Source organism: Myodes glareolus, chromosome X (assembly GCF_982192425.1).
Source record: "Myodes glareolus chromosome X, mMyoGla1.1, whole genome shotgun sequence".
NCBI lineage: Eukaryota > Metazoa > Chordata > Mammalia > Rodentia > Cricetidae > Myodes > Myodes glareolus.
Window position 1 is genome coordinate 89023040 of NC_142053.1, and position 22099 is coordinate 89045138.

The window sequence follows — 22099 nt, forward strand, 5'->3', positions numbered from 1 at the left end:
TACAGCTCCTTGCTAGACACTGATCTGTTCCTGTTGCCTATATCCACTTGGTTCCATTTTGTTCAATCTAATGTATGCATACATGTATGCAGTTCTTGTAGAACGTTTGAGGGTGAGAGGGAGGCCAACATGAGCATTGAAGTAGGGTTGGGATTGACATCATGAAAATAAGGCACTCATGTATGCAATGCTCAAAGATCATAACAAATGATACAAAACAAAAAGATTGTCTCTACCCTCAGCATGGGTTGCCCTCTTGACCCACACCCTGCTAGGTTCCATCTTCAGTGTGCTGACTGTTCACATTTTCCACCCACTTTTATCAGTGTTCAAAATTCTGAGGGACTGTGTGCTTCCATTCAGCTTTGCAGCTGGATATTCTTATCCAAGCAGGATTAAGCTGCTTTTAAAAACGTATTAAATTCTTGTGTCTTCAGAGTGGAAGGGCTGGTCCTGCCCCATACCAGCTGCAGCAGTAGGGGAGCAGGCCCTACACCTCTCCATGGCACTAGAGTGGACATAGGTGAGCCTTATCAGAGGATATGGAATTTGGGGAGCTGGCCCTGAACCACTCATCTGACAAGGGGTAGCAAGAGTGAGGGAATGATGTAGTGTGAATTCTAATTGGTCTTAATAGTAAAAATCTGGCATCAGATATTGGGGTAAATGCTGCCAGATCAGAGAGACAAAGAGCATTTTACAGCCACTTTTCTCCTTGTCAACTCCTCAGCCTGAATGGGGGTGAGATCCTGTCTCCTCCTGCCTTACATTACTGTCTCCCCCTTCCTAGTGCTGAGATTAAAGGTGTGAGGTTCCACCATCTGGCTCCGTTTTTCTTTTACTTAGACTGGATCAACCTCGTGTAGTCCAGGTTGGTCTTGAACTCCTGATCTTACTGCATAAGGTCAGCTAGCTGGGGTGTTTCTGGAAAGCTCACCCTTGTTTTGAGGATGAGGAAGAGCTTGCTGGCTGACCCACCCAGCAACCACCCAGACCCCAAAACATGGTTAAGTGTTGGCTCATCCCATCATCCACCCCTTCTGTGTTCTGCTGGAGCACGTGAGAGTCCTGCAGACCCAAAGTTACAGGATCTTTGTGACAAGGACAACAGGATATTCAAGAGGAGCCCCAGGGAGAACTGTTGTCTATGGCGTAGCAAAAACCAGAGCCCTGGGACCAGACCAATGACTCATTGCCGTGCACACTCGCAAGTGCATATGGACTAAAGGGTTTACTGTGGGACTCACTGAGTCACTACAACTTCCGCCATGAGATTTTCCTTTCATTTCTTTCTCGATTCTTTTCTTGTAAATTTTGTATTTTTTTCTGGTGGGGGGGAGTTAGTAAGAGTAGTGGGGATCCGGGAAGGAACAGGGTCATGAGTGGAATTGGGAACCAAGACGCAAAACCTACAAGGCAAAATTAAAAATGTTAAGTTTGGAATATAATCTGAAATCGTACTTAGAATTGTGAAAAAAATCCATTTCATAACTACAATACCCCTGGAAATGAGCACATCCATCAGAACAGAGACGATTATGTAGCAATCTCTGTGGGAAGACAGATGCTTTTCCACTGGGACTAACACAACATACCTGTATGTTTTCATGCTGCTTAATCTCCTAAACTCTTTTTATTCAATTTCTCAACCTTGTCAGATATCGCAAAGTTAAATAAGGTTTCTCCTACACCCCCCCAAATACTACATTTACTTATCTATTTAAATACTTGTCAACATGTGTGTCTGTGTGTCCGTGTGTATGCCTTTGTTCATGCCTGTGGGCTTCTCATGGTGCACATGTACAAGTCTGATTAAAACACTTGGTAGTTGTTTCCTTTCTTAAAACCATGTGGGTCCCCACCATCAAGCTGAGGTTGCCATTGGAGACAAAAGGATTTGTTACCAACAGCTTCACTTGTGTGTCATCTTGGAGACCCGAGGCTTCTTTTCCCAGCATCCCCCAGTGTTTACCTAAGTACACTTGCGTCCAGTCCACCACCAGTCAATCCATGTTGCTCTCAGGTCAGTCATTCACATAGGGACTGGATGGGAGGGGATGTTTGCAATGTGGATAATTAATAGTTGTGATGTAGCCGGTCAGCTGTGGACCAAACATTAATGCCGCACTTGGGTGGCTGAGACAGATGGATCTCTGTGAGTATGAGGCTAGCCTGATCTACAGAGAGAGTTTCAGGATAGGCTTCAAAGGTACATAGTGAAACGCTGTCTTAAAAAAACAAAATAAAATTGTTTCTAAATATTATGGTGTTCCCTAGCAGCAAGAGTGGAGGGTAGAGTTTCTCAGGATCAGTTCTCTCCTCAGAACAAAAGTTCCTGAAAGGACAACAGCTTACTCTGAACCTTCTGTAAGTCCACCTACTGATTAGAATTTCTGTAATTGTGGAGAGCTTGGGACACTGCAGCTCAACTACACTTCATCTTGGGATATCTTTATCCCCCATAGTTGACATTCACAGACCACCCCTGTACCTGACCTCACATCCTGTGACTGGCCGGTGACCTTGAAATATATTAACAAACCAATGGATGGCACTAAGTTAGGGGCTTCCAGTGTTACTGAATGGCATCTCAGGCCCATAGCACAACATTCCACTTTGTTGCAATCTTTGGCCTGATTTCTTCCAAGGTATTTTAAAATGGCTTGGCTCTTGACTATTCTTTGTTCTGGCTTTATAAAAACATGATGAGCTAGTGGCGACTTTGGAACATGGAATTCAAGGTTATCCGAATTTAATATCAAAGGCTACAATCACTCATATGTGGGTGTAGAATAAACTAGAGCCTGTCGTCTGGGAGGTGAGAGTTGTGTTTATGTATGGAGTGGCTTCTCCATTAGCCTCAGTGTTAGAGTTAGGGAGTAGCCTCTTTTATTTGTCTTCTACTTGAACTTTCCTTTAAAAATGAATTAGATGAAGGATCTATGTTGATAAGCAAAATATTCATCAGTATGGTTATGGGCCAAGGCCGGTTCAGGCACCCTCTCCTCTGTCCAGAGAACAATCTGGGGATCTCTCCTTGGACCTGGGATCCCATATATAATCAAGTCTCCTGTAAACCCTAAAATGACTCCCTTAGTTGAAATATATTCTTCCCTGATACCATATTCATCCTTCCTCCCTCCCCCCCATCCCAGTCCACCGAGCTTTCCCCATTCCTCCCCTTCTCTCTAACCCTCTCCCCTTCCAACAACCCCCCCCCCATGCACCCGAGGTTACCTGGGACTCTTGTCTCTTTCCTACCTCCTGGCGGATACTCACCTTCCTGGACCTGGAGGGAGGGGGGAGGAACTTGAACTTCCCACAGGGCAGGAAACCCTGACTGCCCTAAGGGCTGAAGAGGGAGGAGGAGAGGGAGTGGGGGGAGTGGGAGGGGGGTGGGAAGAGGGGCGGAAATGGAAACTTTTATAATTTAATAAAATTACTTTAAAAAAAATAAAAATGAATTAGACATCATAATTCTGATGGCTTCAGTTGTGTGTATCTGTTTATTTTAATGTATATTTTATACATTCTGAGTCATATTTCCCTCATATGTTCACTTTCTATGAATATGTTTTATCTTCACTGCTAGCAGTGAACAGCTCAGACTTATGGCCCTGCTTTCCACTTTGAGGATTAGGAGTAGCTTCCCTCAGCTATGAACTACAAGTGCATCCACATCTGATCTTGATGGCAAACTCTGGAGTAGCCCTGTCCCTGGGACAGTGACTGAGTCATGAGCAGATAAAGCCAATAACCCTGGATGAGACCAGACTCAAAGGAACTAAATGGTCATATTTCCTGTTACTAAAGCTTTCACAGATTCAGTTGACAGCTTCTCTCCTTCCCAAACGTGTCTTCTTCACTCAGGCACCTCTCTTGTTAGACCTTGGGCAAGGAATTTTGCTCTTCCACGATCAATTCAGAACAAGACACAATATTCTGAGTTGAGAGGTGGAGGTGAGAAGCAAATTTCTCACCCTGATCTGCCCTGCTCTGGAGAATTTGGAGAAGCTGGGGAAAGATGTTCACTGAAGTCGCCATGTTTAGACAGGAAGACCTTGCGCCTGCAGGCCTGTGACAGATGGTTGGAACACCAGTAGCTCCAGGTGCAATCTAGGCAGCTGCAGGACAAAGTTTTTCTACTGACAAAGGTGACTGACTGGCTGGCCAAACCGCTTGCCTCAGGCCCTGCTTTCTGATTTGACCAATAGCACACACCACATCTCAGAGAACAGGGAACTGGAATGACCAAATGAGGTCCAAGACCAAATGAGGAAGCCTGACCATTGCCTGCAGTCCTGGGAAGGGTGAGGCTGTTATTAAAGACAACAGTTAACTGCCTAGAAGGTAGATACAGAAGTAGAGATGCCCTGATTAATGAGTTGTGCCTCCCCCTGTCTCATGAAAGAAAACCTAGTTTGATAATTTCCCCAACTCTGCCGGTGCCTTCCCAACATAACCCCTACTTCTTGTCCCCTACTTGTCACCATATCCTGCCCCAGAACTCTGGGAGAGGCCTCCTGTTCCACCAGAGGCCAGGCTGGCATCCTGAATCCCAGGTAAGACTGCCCCCACCATGCCCATTCTTGAGAACCTTATTCCAATTGCCCTTACTCTCCTTGTCACCATATCCAGGCCCACTCCTCTGGTGGAAGGCTTCTAGGCCATCGAAGACCAGGCCAGCTTCTTGGAAACCAGGTAATCCACCCCATTTCACTACTGATGAGTTGTCAAAATAAGTGCTCCCCCTCACCTAGTGAACACATCCTGGCCCATACCTCAGCTGGAAGCCCCTCTTTCACGAGAGGCCATGCTTGCATCCTCAAACCCAGGTAAGACTGCCCCTGACATTGTGCACTCTGGCCCTGCCTAGCACGTATTGTCCCTCCTCTCCTCATCAACATTTCCCTGTCTGCACCTCTGGAGGAGGCCATCCTCTCCTTCAGAGGCCTGGTCCAAAATCTGATACCAAGAGACAAGACCAGAATTCTGAACCCCAAAATCTGAGGGCTAATATTGCTCCGAAGAGACACCGTGACCACAGCAACTTCTATGAAGAAAAAGATCTAATGGAGAGGATCACTTACACTTTCAGAGGTTCAGTCCACTCTCTTCATGACAAGCAGCCTGACAGCGTGCAAACTGAGTTGGTGCCGCAGGGATAGCTGAGAATCATACATAATGCAGACATCAGGGAGTCATCCGAGACAATGGGCCATATCCTGAGCATAGGAAACCTCCAAGCCCACCCCCATATTGACAGGTATCCTCAACAATGTCACGCATACTCCAACAAAGCCACACCTCCTAATACTGCTGCTCCCTGTTAGAATATGAGGACCAATTACATGTAAACTACCACATTCCATTGCCTGTCACCATAAGCTGAACAATAGCATGATACTAAATTGATTTAGTCCAAACTGAAAAATCTCCAGAGTCTATCACAGCCTCAACAATGTTTTAAGTTCCAAAGGTTGTTCTGAGATTCATTACAATTCCAAAACATAGGGAAAGGAGTGTAGTGAGGACATACTAGACTACTGAAAGACAGACAGCCAGCTGGGCAAACTACAAACTCTGCATCTCCATGCCTGATGTCAAAGCACTCCTCAGATCTCCTACTCCATTCAGCTTTGCTGACTTCAATATGCTTCTTTCTCTTGGCCTGGTCCATTCCCTGTTAGCAGCTCTCCTAGGCAGGTATTCCATAACTCTGACATCTCTAACACCTTGGGTTCTCCAAGGCAACCCAGGCTTCAGTTTCACAGCTTTAAACAATGGGCTCTCTAAGCCTCCCTCAGGGACATCCCTAATACATGTCTGGCCTCAGCAGCTTCCTCTAGGCATGGAAGCAAATTCTATAGCCATTTTCTGTAGCCTTAATTCTAAAGTCAGTACCACCTTGCTGAAATTGCCAAATTCTTCTGCTTATTTGGATAGAACATGGTCCCATCATTCAATTACATCTTCATCAGTCTTCTGTCCTTTGCTGCCTTAACTTAGCTATCCTGAAACTTGCTTTGTAGACCAGGCTGGCATGAAACCCTGATCCAACAACCTTCACTGTGGTGGAATTAGAGATGTGCTCCACCACACCTGGCTCAAATTGTTCTAAGTTGCTTTTCACAAGTTGGAAACATAGCTGGGTGGGATCTTGCCCTGTGGTTACCACTCTCTATATTCCATTTCTTCAGCCATTTATCCCTGAACACAGAACTTAGCAGTATTCCATTTCCTGGTGCTCTTTTTCTCCTCAAAATTGACATTTTGTAATTTACCCAGTACACTGTACTCCTTCTCTTCATAGATCTTCATTAGAGTTACCAGTAATCACTCCATGGAGAGTGTATAGTGGACTGTTGTGAGATATCTTTTCTTAATGGGATTAATTCAAAAGAACCTCAGGCACACTGTTTGGACAAGGGCAAAAGACAGTCACTTCATTGACCAAAATCTCTGAAGAATGATCCGATGCAATATACTCAAATTCTTCTCCTCTGACATCTCTTGAGTGAGCACCTAATTCTTCGAATAACTCTTAAAACCTCTGTTTTCCATTCTTCTGCTAGTATGGCCCATTAAGCAGCACTTAAAATGTTCCACGCTTCCATAACACAAAGTAATATGGTCCAAATTCTTCTAAATAAAAACATGGCCAGCACTATCCCAGCAATATCCCTGTCCCTGGTGTTCAGCTGTGACCTCATGCTCACTCTTGCATGATTCAGAAAGCTTGTTTCCTGTCTCTTTCTCCAAAGCCCACCCTCACAGAGATTCTGCAACACAGAAAAGGTGTCCAAAAGCCCACTTCTGTATTCTTGGTGACTGTGGCGTGATTTTCTACCAGCAACCCAAATCCCTACTTCAGCATTCTGCTTTTGACTCTCCTTGGGCACATACGCTGCTTGTGGCAAACATGCCGTCATTCCTCATCCAAAACCCGTTATGTTTTCCTGCTTCCCTTTGTCAGCACAGCTTCTCCATCCTTCATCTCTCAGGTGGAGAACTGTCAGGAGTTACTTTGTTCAAATACATCTAATGTTTAATTTATTCAATTCGTCTTGATCTGGCTCATTTTACTGATGGAGAAACATATTGCAGGGGTAGAAAAGGAATTATCGGGTACCATCTTTATTCTTAGGACTTTTATTGCTGTGAGGAGACACTATGAACATGGCAACTCATAGAAAGAAATCATTTAATTTACGGGTATAGCATATAATTTCAGAAATACAACCCATTATCACCATGGTGGTGAGCATATAGGGATTCCGGAAGACATAGTTCTGGAGGAGTAGCTGAGACTCCTACATCTTGTTGGCAACAGGAAGTTAACAGAGAAAGCAGGTAGTATCCTGATCATAGAAAACCTCAAAGCCCACCCAACAGTGACACTCTTTACTTCCTCAAGAAATGCCATAGATACTCCAACAAACCCACACCTCCTATTAATGCTACTCCCCATGAGAATATTAGGGCCAATTATATTCAAACTATCACTTTTATAGATTAGTTCAACTCCCTAAAATGGCTTGAAACCTCCTAGCCCACCAGAAGCCAAGCCTACATCTGAAACTCAGGTCACCATGTCACTACCAGAACCCAGCCATTCCACTATAATATGCCCTGAATACTCCAACACAGCATAAGCACAAGAAAATGATTTTTTTTGAATTAGTATTTAAGACGTTTATTAAGAGGTGCTTGCAGTTTGTTGAAATAATTTAAAGAGCACTAGAGGTTCATAGAGAAAAACTAAACTTTAAAAAAACAACAACACATTTGTTAGGTAAAAACAATGAAAACCCAATGCAGTATAGTTAGTGCTGATATTTCTAGTATATCTGGTCAACTGTCTAAAAGCAAGCACTTAATGTTTATTTATTATAGGTGGCATTACATATCCATTTCTTCTTAGATGACCAAGCCATGCGATGGTAAGTATGGTAAGCTGGAATTTACTCAGTCTCCCCCTGCTCAGCCTTGGCTGCAGACAAAGTCTCATCTGGTGGATTAGATAATTTTGATACCTATTTGTCACCTTGTGGCTTGAGGTTCCCTGTGTTTCTGCGTTGGTGATTGAAGTTGCAGTGATTATGACGTCGAGGTGAATGCTGACCTTGGGTCTTCTCTCCGTGATTTTCCTCACAGTGTTCATTGCTGTCTTCTGTGGGCTGTCTTTGGCAAGGAGGGCACCTGCGTAAGTGTGGTCTACAATTGTGATACATATCCAGTCTCACTGGTACACCTTGCCTATTTGTACCCTGGAGGCCAGCATCGTCCATCACTTGTCTTTGCTGGTCTTGTTGAGCTTGGCCTTCATGAGGAATTCTGATTGCTCCTTCTTTCCCCAACTCTCCCTATTCCCGTAATTTTGCTGGGAATTACATGGAGAACCCCTATGACTCGGATAGCATCTGTACTGGTTGTACTCTGATGCATATTTACTGCCTTCAACTTGAACTCCACCAGGGCTTGTAACATTTGCGGCCTCTGCACCCTTTTCTCCTTCAACAATATCAAACTCCACAGACTCTCCGTCTCCTACACTGCGAAGGGAATTCTTGGGGTTATTTTTCTTTATGGCAGTCTGGTGTATGAATATGTCTTCTTTGGTGTCATTTCTGTTGATGAAACCGTAACCCTTCTTTACGTTGAACCATTTTACTGTCCCCAAAACCTTCCTTGCAATGAGCTTCTTCTCCCCGCTGGCTGGCACTGCAGATGTGAGACTGCCTGGGACGTCTCTGCCCGAGGTGCTGGCCACAGAACCAGGCTTGGTGTCTGCAGCCCTGAGGATGGTGCCAGGGGCAGGAGCTGGCTGCTGGGTCTTGGCCTCACTGTTCATGGCTGCTGTAGTGGTGACTCCGGTCAGCAGGGACTGCTGTGTCTCCTCCAGTGGTGTACTGGTGACTAGGTCAGCAGCCCCAGTGGTGCTCTCAGGGCTCCCAGGGGCCTGCTCTCCACTCCCTATGTCCATTGACCTCAAGAAAATAATCTTAAAAAAAAACTTAGTGATGAGGATAGAGGCCCTTAAACAGAGAATAAAGACAGCCTTAAATAAACCGAGGAAAACACAACCACATGATTGAAGGGTATCAGCAAATCCCTTAAATAAGGCCAAGAAATTCTAGAAGAAAAAAAACCCAAACAGTTGAAGGATCCTACTCAAGATATGAAAATTGGAATAGAAGCAATAAAGGAAACACAAACTGAGGGAATTCTGGAATTGGAAAGTCTGTGTAAACAAATAGGAAATACAGATGCAAGCATCCCCAACAGAATACAAGAGATGGAAGAGATAATCTTAGGTAGTAAAGAAAGAGGAAATGGTGTCATCAGTCTGAGAAAATGTGAAATCTAATCAACTCCTCACAAAATATCCAGGAAATCTGTCGCTTCACAAAAAGGCAAAACCTAAGAATGATAGGAATCGAAGGAGAAGCATCCCAGCCCCAAAACTCAGAGAAAATATTTTGCATAATCATAGACAATTTCCCTGACCTAAAGTAGGATTTGAATATAATATTCAAGTAGCTTTCAAAACAACAAAATGTGGGATTAAATAGAAATGTCCCCACGCTACCTAATAAGCAAAATTCTAAAGTTGTTGAAAGAAGAAAAAACATTAAATGCTTCAAGGGAAAAAGGCTAAGTAAATTATAAAGGTAGATATATAAGAATTAAACCTTCTTCTCAATGGACACTTTAAAGGCCAGAATGGTCTGGACAGATTTCTTTCAGATAATAAAGGACTGCAGACGCCAGTACAGACAAATATACCCAGTAAATCTTTCAATTATCATAGACAGAGAAAATAAAATATTTCATGACAAAGTCAAATTTAAACAAAAAGTTTTCTAGAAACCCAGTGCTTTAGATGGTACTAGAAGGAAAAATCCAATGAAAGGAAGTTAATGACACCCATCTAAATATAGGTTATAGATAGTCTCACACCGGCAAGATACATAGAAGGAGTATATACACACATGAACACACACACACACACACACACACACTCACTTCATCATTGTCACCAACACCAACACAAGATTAGGAATAAACAGTCAGTGGTCATTAATATCTGCCCACATCAGTGTGCTCAATTCGTCAATAAAAAGACACTGCCTAAAGGAATGGATGCGATACCAGGACTCGTCATTCTGCTGCATACCAGAAACCCACCTCAACATCAAAAGTAGGTATTGCCTCAGAATAAAGGGTTGGGAAATGCTTTTCCAATCAAATGGGCCTAACATGCCAGTGGGTGTACATATTCTAATATCTCACAAAATAGACATCAAAGAAATATTAATCAAAAGAGATGGAGAAGGACATTTCATATACCTTAAAGGAAAAATCAACCCGGATGATATTTCGGTTCTGAACACAAATGTCCCCCAAAAAGGGCACCCACATTTGTAAAAAAAAATTACTAAAGCTTAAATCACACATACAATAATGTGAAACTTCAACACTCTCCTCTCATCAATGGTAAGGTCATCCAGACAGAAACTAAGGCAAGATATATTGGAACTAACAGATGTTATGACTAAAATGGACCTGCTGGATATCTATAGCACATTTCACCTGAACATAAAAGTATATTCCTTCTCACACCTCATTGAACCTTCTCCAAAACCGATCACAGACTTGGTCACAAAGAGAGTCTCAACAGATACAAGAGATCTGAAATTACCTTTGTAACACATCAGACCACCATCAATTAATGCTGGGTTTCAACAACAACAGAAGCAGTAGAAAGCCAGCGAACTCAGGGAAACTGAACAGCTCTCTACTTAATCACCACCCAGTCAGTGAAGAAGTAAGAGAGAAATGAAAGACTTCCTGAAATTCAGTGCTAATGAATGTACAACTTACCCAAATTCATGGGACACAATGAATGTGGTGCTAAGAGGAACGTTCATAGCACTAAGTGCCTGCATAAAGAAAAGAGAGAATTCTCATACAAGTGACCTCATAGTACACATGAAAGTTCTAGAACAAAAAAAGCAACCACACCCAAGAGGAGTAGATAGAGGAAATAATCAAACTCAGGGCTGAAATAAACAGAACAGAAACAAAGAAGGTAATGCAAAGAATCAATTAAACAAAAGTTGGTTCTTTGAGAAAATCAACAAGAGAGACAAAACCTTATCCATACTAACCAAAAAACACAGAAAGAATATCCACATTAACAACATCAAAAATGAAAATGGAGTCATAAGGAGAATTACAGACCAATCTCATTTATGAATATTGATGCAGAAATACTCAAAAAGTGATTGCAAAGAGAATCTATAAAATATCAAAAAAAAATCATCCGCTATGATCAAGTGGGCTTCATCCCATAGATACAGAGATGGTTGAACATATGAAAATCTGATAATGTAATCCAACATAGAAACAAACTGAAAGGAATAAGAAACATACAAACATCTCATTAGATGCTGAAGAGAGCATTTGAAAGAAACCAACACCTATAGCAATATTTTATTTATGTTTTAATACACAAAACTTGCCTCAAGTTCAGAAAGGCAAAACTAAGCCATTAAGAGGTCTGACCTTTGTGGCACACACCTTTAATCCAAAGATTTGGAAGACAGAGGCAGAAGAATCTCTGTGAGTTCAAGGCTACCCTGGCAGCCCATAAGTGTTCTTTCCCCAGGATCTTTGCCAGCTTTGCTGTTGTTTTCTTAATGAGTGTGCTATTCTGACCAGGGTGAGATGGAATTGCAATGTGGTTTGAGCTTTGTATCCCTGATGGCTAAACTTGTTCAATGTTTTCATCAACTTATTGGCTGTTTATACTTAACTTCTGGAAAATTGTTTGCTCATTTCATTTGCGCATTTATTGATTGCCTTATTTGGGCTGGATGTCCAAGTCATTCAGTTCTTTACTAATTCTAAACACTAAACTCCTCTCAGATGCACAGGTGGCAAAGATTTTTCCCTTTTTATAGGCTATGGCTTCACCCCATTAAACAAAGCGCTTTTCTTAACAGGAGCTGTATCATTTCACGGAGTCCCATTTGTCCACACTTGCTTTCATTTCCTGAAATGTTGGAGTCTTTTCAGGAAGTTTTTGTCGATGCCGAAACCTTGAAATGTTTCCTTTAGCGGGTTCAGAGTTTGGGTCCTACATTAAGGTCTGTGATGACATTGCACTGACTTTTGTGCAGCATGAGAAACAGGAACCTACGTTCATTCCCCCACATGCAGAACCCCAGTTTGCCAGTGAGATTCCTTGAGGACTCTGTTCCTTCATTTGTCGTTTCTTCCTCTGGCAAGATGAGGTGGCTGTAGCTACATGGCTGTAATTCTGGACTTCTATCCTGTTCCGGGATCTACATGTCCTGTTTACTCTCACTGTTCTCCTGGTTTGGTCTTTAATCCTCTGGGTCGTAATTGTGCGGAAGTTTGTTGTGATGCCCAGGATTATTCCACTCAGGAAATGCTCTAACTTTTGTCTCAGTTCTTACACATGAGTTCTAGAGCTGTCTATTCTCCTTCTCTGATTACAAATGTTATCAAGATTTTGAAGGATGTTATATTTAATGTGTGCTGCTTTTTGTATTATTGGCCTTTCACCATATGAATTCTGCCAATCCATAAACATGGTAGATCTTCCCACCTTCTAACGTCACATTGAATTACTTTCTTATGTTCCTGTGTGTGTGTTTCTGAGAGAGACTGAGAGACAGAGACAGAGAACAGGGATTGAACCTGATACCTTATACATGACAGGTGAGATTTTGATCACTCAGCTATGGTTCCTAATCATGATTTTTATTTTTTGTTTTGAAACATGTAATTTGAACTTTGTTTCAAAATTGCACTTGAACTTGGGACCATTTTCTCTCAGCATCAACAGTGATGGAGCTCCCAGTCTGTCCTATCTCTTAAGGCTCCTCTGTAAGAATTTTAAAGATTTGATTGTGGAAGTGTTCGCCTCTGTTAAGATCACTCCAAGATGTCAGTTTGTGGAGAGCACCTATATTCTTGGCAACAGCCTGAGTTCTTTAGGAATTCCGATGGTGCCACTTGGCCAACAACTCTATTAGCTGTACCCTAACCCCAATGCTGGAAGCTTCCTATGGTGATAAGAGATGGGCAGCTGGGGTTCTGTCTCTCCCATTTTGGGGGATCTCATTTCAGTCACCATCACATATGTATATATTTGAGAAAGTTTCTACTGTTTTAACTTTCTAAAGAGCCCTCAGTTGATCCTTAATTTTCACCGTCTCTCCCACTGTAACCCAGTGGGAGGGGGGCAGAAAGAATACAAGAGTCAGCATGACAGGAGGACACTAAAAGAAGAAGTCCCTTTAAATCAATGTGAGCAGAGCTCATCTGAACTCACAGAGACCGAAGCAGAATGCATAGACACCGCACGGGTCTGCACCAGGTACTTTGTGCATGTATTGTGGCTTCCCGTTTACTGTTTTCACTGGATTCCTAAGTGAGCAAACACGTGAGTCTCTGATCCTTGTGCCTTTTCTTAGGCACTTTTACTTCTGTGGGTTTGTCTTGTCCAACTTTAATGTGATAGTTTTTGTTTTGTCTTATTATACTTTATTTTGTTATATTGTTTTAAAAAATGAATGAATGAATGAAAGAATGAATGAAGGTAATGTGAGCCAATATGATAAACAGTAACAGCCGCACTGGCACACCTGTTCTGAGACGAAACTCAGGTCACTACACTGCAGTGACACTGGGTATATAAGACACTCCAAGACAGGTTTCATGCTCCGGAGTAGTTGACACCATATAATGGACTCCACAGATTTTTGTGTGCTCTTTCAAATTTTGTTTGCAGTTTGGTGACTTCTTTTGTTTTAGTTTTTGTTTCTTGTGGGGTGTTGTTTTCTTGGTTTGGCAGGTTTTGTTGTTGTAGTTACTTTTTGATTTGGGTTTTTCTGAAGAAAAACCTAAAAGTTGGGTAGGCTGGCAGAGAGAGAGGTTTTGGAAGTAGTTGGGGGGAGGAGAACATGATCAAATATATTTAAATTTAAAAATTGTTTTAAATAATAAAAATATAATAATGAAAAATCAAGCAATCCACAATTTTATTCCTAGGTGTTTAATTTGATTTAATGTTATTTTATTCATTATTTTGAGATTATTGTAATGGGACTTTCCCATAATATTGTCCTGAACCTGATTATTATTGGTATATAGAAAACAGAATTAGTAATGGATACAAAACAGAATTCATCCTTCTGCTGTATACAAGAAAGTTTCTCCTAGCCCCCTCCCCCAAATACTACATTTTCTTATCTATTTAAATACTTGTCAACATGTGTGTCTGTGTGTCTGTGTGTATGCCTTTATTCATGCCTGTGGGCTTCTCATGGTGCACATGTACAAGTCTGATTAAAACCCTTGGAAGTTATTTCCCTTGTTAATACTGTGTGGGTCCCTAACATCAAGCTGAGGTTGTCATTGGAGACAAAAGGATTTGTTACCAACAGCTTCACTTGTGTGTCATCTTGGAGACCTGAGGCTTCCTTTCCCAGCATCCCTCAGTGTTTGCCTAAGTACACTTGCGTCCAGTCCACCACCAGTCAATCCACGTTGCTCTCAGGTCAGCCATTCACATAGGCACTGGATTGGGGTCTTTTTGCAACCTGGAGAATTAATTGTTCTGATGTAGCCGGTCAGTGGTGAACCAGACATTTAATCCCGCACTTGGGTGGCAGAGGCAGATGAATCTCTGTGAGTATGAGGCTAGCCTGATCGACAGAGAGAGTTTCAGGATAGGCTGCAAAGGTACTTAGTGAGACCCTGTCTTAAAAAGAAAGATATAAAATTATTTCTAAATATTACGGTGTTCCCTAGCAGCAAGAATGGAGTGTCGAGTTTCTCAGGATCCGTTCCCTAATGACAACAAAATTTCCTGGAAGGACAGCAGCTTACTCTCAACCTTCTGCAAGCCTATCTACTGGTTAGAATTTCTGTAATAGTGGAGAGCTTGGGACACTGCAGCTCAGAGCATACTTCATCTTGGGATATCTTAGTCCCCCATGGTAGACATTCACAGACCAGCCCTGTACCTGACCTCACATCCTGTGACTGGCAGGTGACTTGGAAATGTATTAACAAACCAATGGATGATAAAAATTTAGATTCTACCAGTGTTACTACATGGAATTTCAGGCCCATAGCACAGAATTCCCCTCTTTGTTGCAATCTGCAGACATATTTTTTACAATGTATTTCAAAATGGTTTGGCTCTTGACTATTATTCTTTGTTCTGGCATTATAAAACATAATGAACTAGTGGCCACTTTGTAACATGGAATTTAAGGTTATCTGAATTTGAGGTCAACTGCTATGGTCATTCATATGTGGGTATAGAATAAACTGGATCCTGTCGCCTGGGATGTGAGAGTTGTGTTTCTATATGAAGTGGCTTCTCTACCGGCTTTGGTGTTAGAGTTAGGGAGTAGCCTCTTTTCTTTATCTTCTTATTGACCTTTCCTTTAAAAATGAATTAGACATCAGAATCCTGATGGCTGCAGTTGTATGTATCTGTTTATTGTAATGTATATTTTCTACATTCTGAGTCATATTTCCCTCATATGTTCACTTTCTATGAATATGTTTTATCTTCACTGTTAGCAGTGAACAGCTCAGACTTATGGCCCTGCTTTCCACTTTGAGGATTAGGAGTAGCTTCCCTCAACTATGAACTACAAGTGCATCCATCTCTGATCTTGACAGCAAACTCTGGAGTAGCCCTGACCCTGGGACAGTGACTGAGTCATGAGCAGATAATACAAATAACCCTGGATGGGACCATACTCAAAGGAACTAACTGGTCACATTTCCTGTTACTAAAAGTTCCCACAGATTCAGTTGACAGCTTCTCTCCTTCCCAAACAAGTCTTCTTCATTCAGGCACCCCTCTTGTTAGACATTGTGTACTGAGTTTTGCTTTTACCACGTCCAATTCAGACCAAGGCACAATATTCTGAGTTGAGAGGTGGAGGTGAGAAGCAAATTTCTCACCCTGATCTGCCCTGCTCTGGAGAATTTGGAGAAGCTGGGGAAAGATGTTCACTGAAGTCGCCACATTTAGACAGGAAGACCTTGTGCCTGAATGCCTGTGACAGATAGTTGTAAGAGCAGTAGCTCCAGGTGCAATCTAGGCAGCTGCAGGACAAAGTTTTTCTCCTGACAAAGGTGACTGTTTGGCTTGCCGAACTGCTTGCCTCAGGCCCTGTTTTCTGATTTGACCAAGAGCACACACCATGTCTCTGAGAACAGGAAACTGGAATGACCAAATGACTTTCAAGATCAAATGAAGATTCCTGACCATTGTTTAAAGTCCTGGGAAGGGTAAGGCTGTTATTAAAGACAAAAGTCAACTGTCTAGAAGGTGGATAGAGAAGTAGAGATGCCCTGATTAATGAGTTGTGCCTCCCCCTGTCTCATGAAAGAAAACCTAGTTTGATAACTTCCCCAAATCTGCTGGTGTCTTCCCAACAAAACCCCAACTTTTCTTTTTTTTTCCAAAGTTTATTAAAATATAAAAGTTTCCATTTTCGCCCCTCCTACCAACTCCCTACCACTCCCCCCACTCCCTCTCCTCTTCCCTCTCCATACCTAAGAGTTCAAGTTCCTCCCCGCTCCCTCCAGGACCAGGACGGTGAGTATCTAATCAGACTGGATCCCCAAAAATCCAGAATATGCTGAGGAAACAAGTCCCAGAGTCATTGTCAATGGCTTTTTAGAAAGACTTCGGGCCAGCCACATTCAGAGAATCCAGCCTCCTCCAGAAAATCTGGTTGGATCAAGTGCTCCTTCAGTCCCAGTCAACTGGCCTTGGTGAACTCTCATTAGATCAGTCGCCTTGTATCAGTGGGTGATCGCTCCCCTTGCCGTTCTGATTTGCTTTTTCATGTTTTTCCTCCTTCTGCTCCTCCTTTGGACCTTGGGGGGCTCAGTCCGGTGCTCCAATGTGGGTCTCCATCTGCATCGCCATCCATCGCCGGATGAAGGTTCCCTCTGATCTTGCCCTCCCTGCTCACGTTCTTCTTCCTTCTGCTTCTCGGTTGGACCTAGGGAGTTAAGTCCAGTGTTCCAACGTGGGACCCCATCTTTATCTCCCTCTATTTCCAGATGAAGGATCGTATTCCTCTTTTTGGTAGCGTGGCCGAGCGGTCTAAGGCGCTGGATTAACCCCAACTTTTCATCCACTACTTGCCACCATATCTTGCCCCAGAACTCTGGGAGAGGCCTCCTGTTCCACCAGAGGCCAGGCTGGCATCCTGAATCCCAGGTAAGACTGCCCCCACCATGCCCATTCTTGAGAACCTTATTCCAATTGCCCTTACTCTCCTTGTCACCATATCCAGGCCCACTCCTCTGGTGGAAGGCTTCTAGGCCATCGAAGACCAGGCCAGCTTCTTGGAAACCAGGTAATCCACCCCATTTCACTACTGATGAGTTGTCAAAATAAGTGCTCCCCCTCACCTAGTGAACACATCCTGGCCCATACCTCAGCTGGAAGCCCCTCTTTCACGAGAGGCCATGCTTGCATCCTCAAACCCAGGTAAGACTGCCCCTGACATTGTGCACTCTGGCCCTGCCTAGCACGTATTGTCCCTCCTCTCCTCATCAACATTTCCCTGTCTGCACCTCTGGAGGAGGCCATCCTCTCCTTCAGAGGCCTGGTCCAAAATCTGATACCAAGAGACAAGACCAGAATTCTGAACCCCAAAATCTGAGGGCTAATATTGCTCCGAAGAGACACCGTGACCACAGCAACTTCTATGAAGAAAAAGATCTAATGGAGAGGATCACTTACACTTTCAGAGGTTCAGTCCACTCTCTTCATGACAAGCAGCCTGACAGCGTGCAAACTGAGTTGGTGCCGCAGGGATAGCTGAGAATCATACATAATGCAGACATCAGGGAGTCATCCGAGACAATGGGCCATATCCTGACCATAGGAAACCTCTAAGCCCACCACCATATTGACATGTATCCTCAACAATGCCACGCATACTCCATCAAAGCCACACCTCCTAATACTGCTACCCCCTGTTAGAATATGAGGACCAATTACATGTAAACTACCAAATTCCATTGGATGTCTCCATAAGCTGAACAAATTATCATAATATAAAATACATTTAGTCCAAACTGAAAAATCTCCAGAGTCTATCACAGTCTCAACAATGTTTTATAATGCAAAGTTTCTTCTGAGATTCATGCAATCTCTTAATTGTAATCCCTTACAAATTCAAAATAAACAGATCACATCCTTCCAACAAACAATGGCACATGACAGACATTACAATTACAAAACGTAGGGAAGGGAGTATAGTGAGGATATACTAGACTATTGAAAGACAGACAGCCAGCTGGGCAAACTACAAACTCTGCATCTCCATGCCTGATGTCAAAGCACTCCTCAGATCTCCTACTCCGTTCAGCTTTGCTGGCTTGAATATGCTTCTTCCTCTTGGGCTGGGTTCACTCCCTGTTAGCAGCTCTCCTAGGCAGGTATTCCATGACTCTGACATCTCTAACACCTTGGGTTCTCCAAGGCAACCCAGGCTTCTGCTTCACAGCTTTACACAATAGGCTCTCTAAGCCTCCCTCAGGCACATCCCTGACACATGCATGGCCTCAGCAGCTTCCTCTAGGCATGGAAGCAAATTCTATAGCCATTTTCTGTGGCCTTAATTCTAAAGTCAGTACCACCTTGCTGAAGCTGCTAAATTCTTCTGCTTACTTGGATAGAACATGGTTCCTTCATTCAATAACATCTTCATCAGCTTACTGTCTTTGGCTGCCTAAAATTAGCTATCCTGAAACTTGCTTTGTTGACCAGGCAGGCCTGAAACTCAGATCCAACAGCCTTCACTGAGGTGGAATTAGAGATGTGCTCCACCATACCAGGCTCAAACTGTTCTTATTGCTTTTCACAAGTTGGAAACATAGCAGAGTGGGATCTTGCCCTGTGGTTACCACTCTCTATATTTCATTTCTTCAGCCATTTATCCCTGAACACAGAACTTAGCAGTATTCCATTTCCTGGTGCTCTTTTTCTCCTCAACATTGACATTTTGTAATTTACCTAGCTTAGTTTAATCCTTCTCTTTATATATCTTCATTAGAGTTACCAGTAATAACTCCATTGCGAGTGCATATCAGACTGTTTTGAGATATCTTTTCTTAATGGGATTAATTCAAAAGAGCCTCAGGCACACTGTTTGGACAAGGGCAAAAAACAGCCACTTCATTCACCAAAATCTCGCAAGGATGAACGGAAACAATATACTCAAATTTTTCTCCTCTGACGTCTATTGATTTATTTCAAACAACACTTAGCACCTCTTTCTTCCATTCTTCTGCTAGTATGGCCCATCAAGCAGCCATAGTATTCCATGCTTCCATAACCGAAAGTAACATAATCCAAATTCATCTAAATGAAAACATGGTCAGCAATATCCCAGCAATAGCCCCATCCCTGGTGTTCAGCTGGGACCTCATGTTCACTCTTACATGATTCAGAAAGCTTGTTTCCTGTCTCTTTCTCCAAAGCCTGTCCTCTCAGTGATTCTGCAACACAGAAAAGGTGTCCAAAAGCCCACTTCTGTATCTCGTGACTTTGGCAAGATTTCTTACCAGCAATCCAAATCCCCATCTCAGCATTCAGCTTTTGACTGCTTTTGGGCACATACACTGCTTGTGGCAAACATGCCATCATTCCTCATCCATAAACTATAAAGTTTTCCTTCTTCCCATTGTCAGCACAGTTTCCTCATCCTCCATCTCTGGGGTGGAGATCTCTCAGGAGTTACTTTGCAGAAATAAACTTGTAGTTTTCCTTATTCAATTTGTCTTGATCTGGCTCATTTTTCTGATGGAGAAACACATTATGGGGGTAGAAAAGTAATTATCAGGTATCATCTTTATTCTTAGGACTTTTATTGCTGTGAGGAGACACTATGAACATGGCAACTCATAGAAAGAAAATCATTTAATTTACGGGTATAGCATATAATTTCAGAAATACAACCCATTATCACCATGGTGGCGAGCATATAGGGATTCCGGAAGACATAGGTCTGGAGGAGTAGCTGAGACTCCTACATCTTGCAGGCAACAGGAAGTTAACAGAGAAAGCAGGTGGTATCCTGATCATAGAAAACCTCAAAGCCCACCCAACAGTGACACACTTTACTTCCTCAAGAAATGCCATAGATACTCCAACAAACCCACACCTCCTATTAATGCTACTCCCCCATGAGAATATTAGGGCCAATTATATTCAAACTATCACATTTATAGATTAGTTCAACTCCCTAAACTGGCTAGAAACCTCCTAGCCCACCAGAAGCCAAGCCTACATCTGAAACTCAGGTCACCATGTCACTACCAGAACCCAGTCATTCCACTATAATATGCCCCGAATACTCCAACACAGCATAAGCACAAGAAATTGATCTTTTTGAATTAGTAATTAAGACCTTTATTAAGAGGTGCTTGCAGTTATATTGAAATAGTTTTAAAAAATTAAAGGTTTATTGAGGAAAATTAAACTTTTAAAAAAACCCACATTTGTTAGGTAAAAACAATGAAAAACCCACGCTGGGTAGTTAGTTAGTGCTGATATTTCTAGTGTATCTGGTCAGCTGTCTAAAAGCAAGCACTTAATGTTTATTTCTTATAGGTGGCATTACATATCTATTTCTTCTTGAATGACCAAGCCGTGTGATGATAAGTATGGTAAGCTGGAATATACTCAGTCTCCCCCTGCTCAGCCTTGGCTGCAGACAAAGTCTCATGTGGTGGATCAGATAATTTTGATACCTATTTGCCACCTTGTGGCTTGAGGTTCTCTTTGTTTCTGCGTCGATGATTGAAGTTGCAGTGACTATGACGTCGAGGTGGCTGCTGACCTTGGGTCTCACCTCCGTGATTTTCCTCACAGTGTTCATGGCTGTCCTCTCTGGGCTGTCTTTGGTGATGAGAGCCCCTTTGGAACTGTGGTCTGTAATTGTGATACATATCCAGTCTCAGTGGTACACCTTGCTCATTTGTACCCTGGTGGCCAGCATCGTCCATCACTTGTCTTTGCTGGTCTTGTTGAGCTTGGTCTTTATGAGCGAATTCTGATTGCTCCTTCTTTTCCCCACTCTCCCTATTCCCGTAATTTTGCTGGGAATTCCATGGAGGACCCCTACGACCTGGATAACATCTATACTGGTTGTGCTCTGATGCATATTTACTGCCTTTAACTGGAACTCCACCAGGGCCTGTAACATTTGCGGCCTCTGCACCCTTTTCTCCTTCAACAATATTGAACTCCACAGACTCTCCATCTCCTACACTGCGAAGGGACTTCTTGGGGTAATTTTTCTTTATGGCAGCCTGGTGTATGAATATGTCTTCTTTGGCGTCATTTCTGTTGATGAAGCCATAACCCTTCTTTACGTTGAACCATTTTACTGTCCCGCAAACCTTCCTTGAGATAGCTTCTTCTCCCTGCCAGCTGGCAGTACTGATGTGAGATAGCCTGGGATGTCACTGCCTGGGCTGCTGCCCACAGAGCCAGGCTTGGTGTCTGCAGCCCTGAGGATGGTGCCAGGGGCAGGAGCTGGCTGCTGGGTCTTGGCCTCACTGTTCATGGCTGCTGTAGTGGTGACTCCGGTCAGCAGGGACTGCTGTGTCTCCTGCAGTGGTGTACTGGTGACTAGGTCAGCAGCCCCGGTGGTGCTCTCAGGGCTCTCGGGGGCCTGCTCTCTACTCCTGGTGTCCATTGACCTCAAGAAAATAATCTTAAAACCAACTTTGTGATGAGGATAGAGGCCTTAAAGAAGAGAAGAAAGACAGCCTTAAATAAACCGAGGAAAACAACCACAAAATTGGGGGATATCTGTAAATCTCTTAAATAAGGCCAAGAAATTCAAGAAAGAAAAAAATACAAGTGAAAGAACCTATTCAAGACATGAAAATTAGAATAGAATCAATAAAGAAAACACAAACCGAGGGAATTTTGGACTGGAAAGTCCGTGTAAACAAATAGGAAATACAGATGCAAGCATCTTCAACAGAATACAAGAGATGG

At 42.9% G+C, this 22099-nt stretch overlaps 2 pseudogenes; both read right to left on the minus strand.

The window, feature by feature from the left end:
• Positions 1 to 7840: 7840 nt before the first annotated feature.
• LOC146889125 (Y-box-binding protein 1 pseudogene) lies at positions 7841 to 8895 on the minus strand (annotated as a pseudogene).
• An 11757-nt stretch (positions 8896 to 20652) lies between these two features.
• Positions 20653 to 21659, minus strand: LOC148117403 (Y-box-binding protein 1 pseudogene; annotated as a pseudogene).
• Positions 21660 to 22099: the final 440 nt, after the last annotated feature.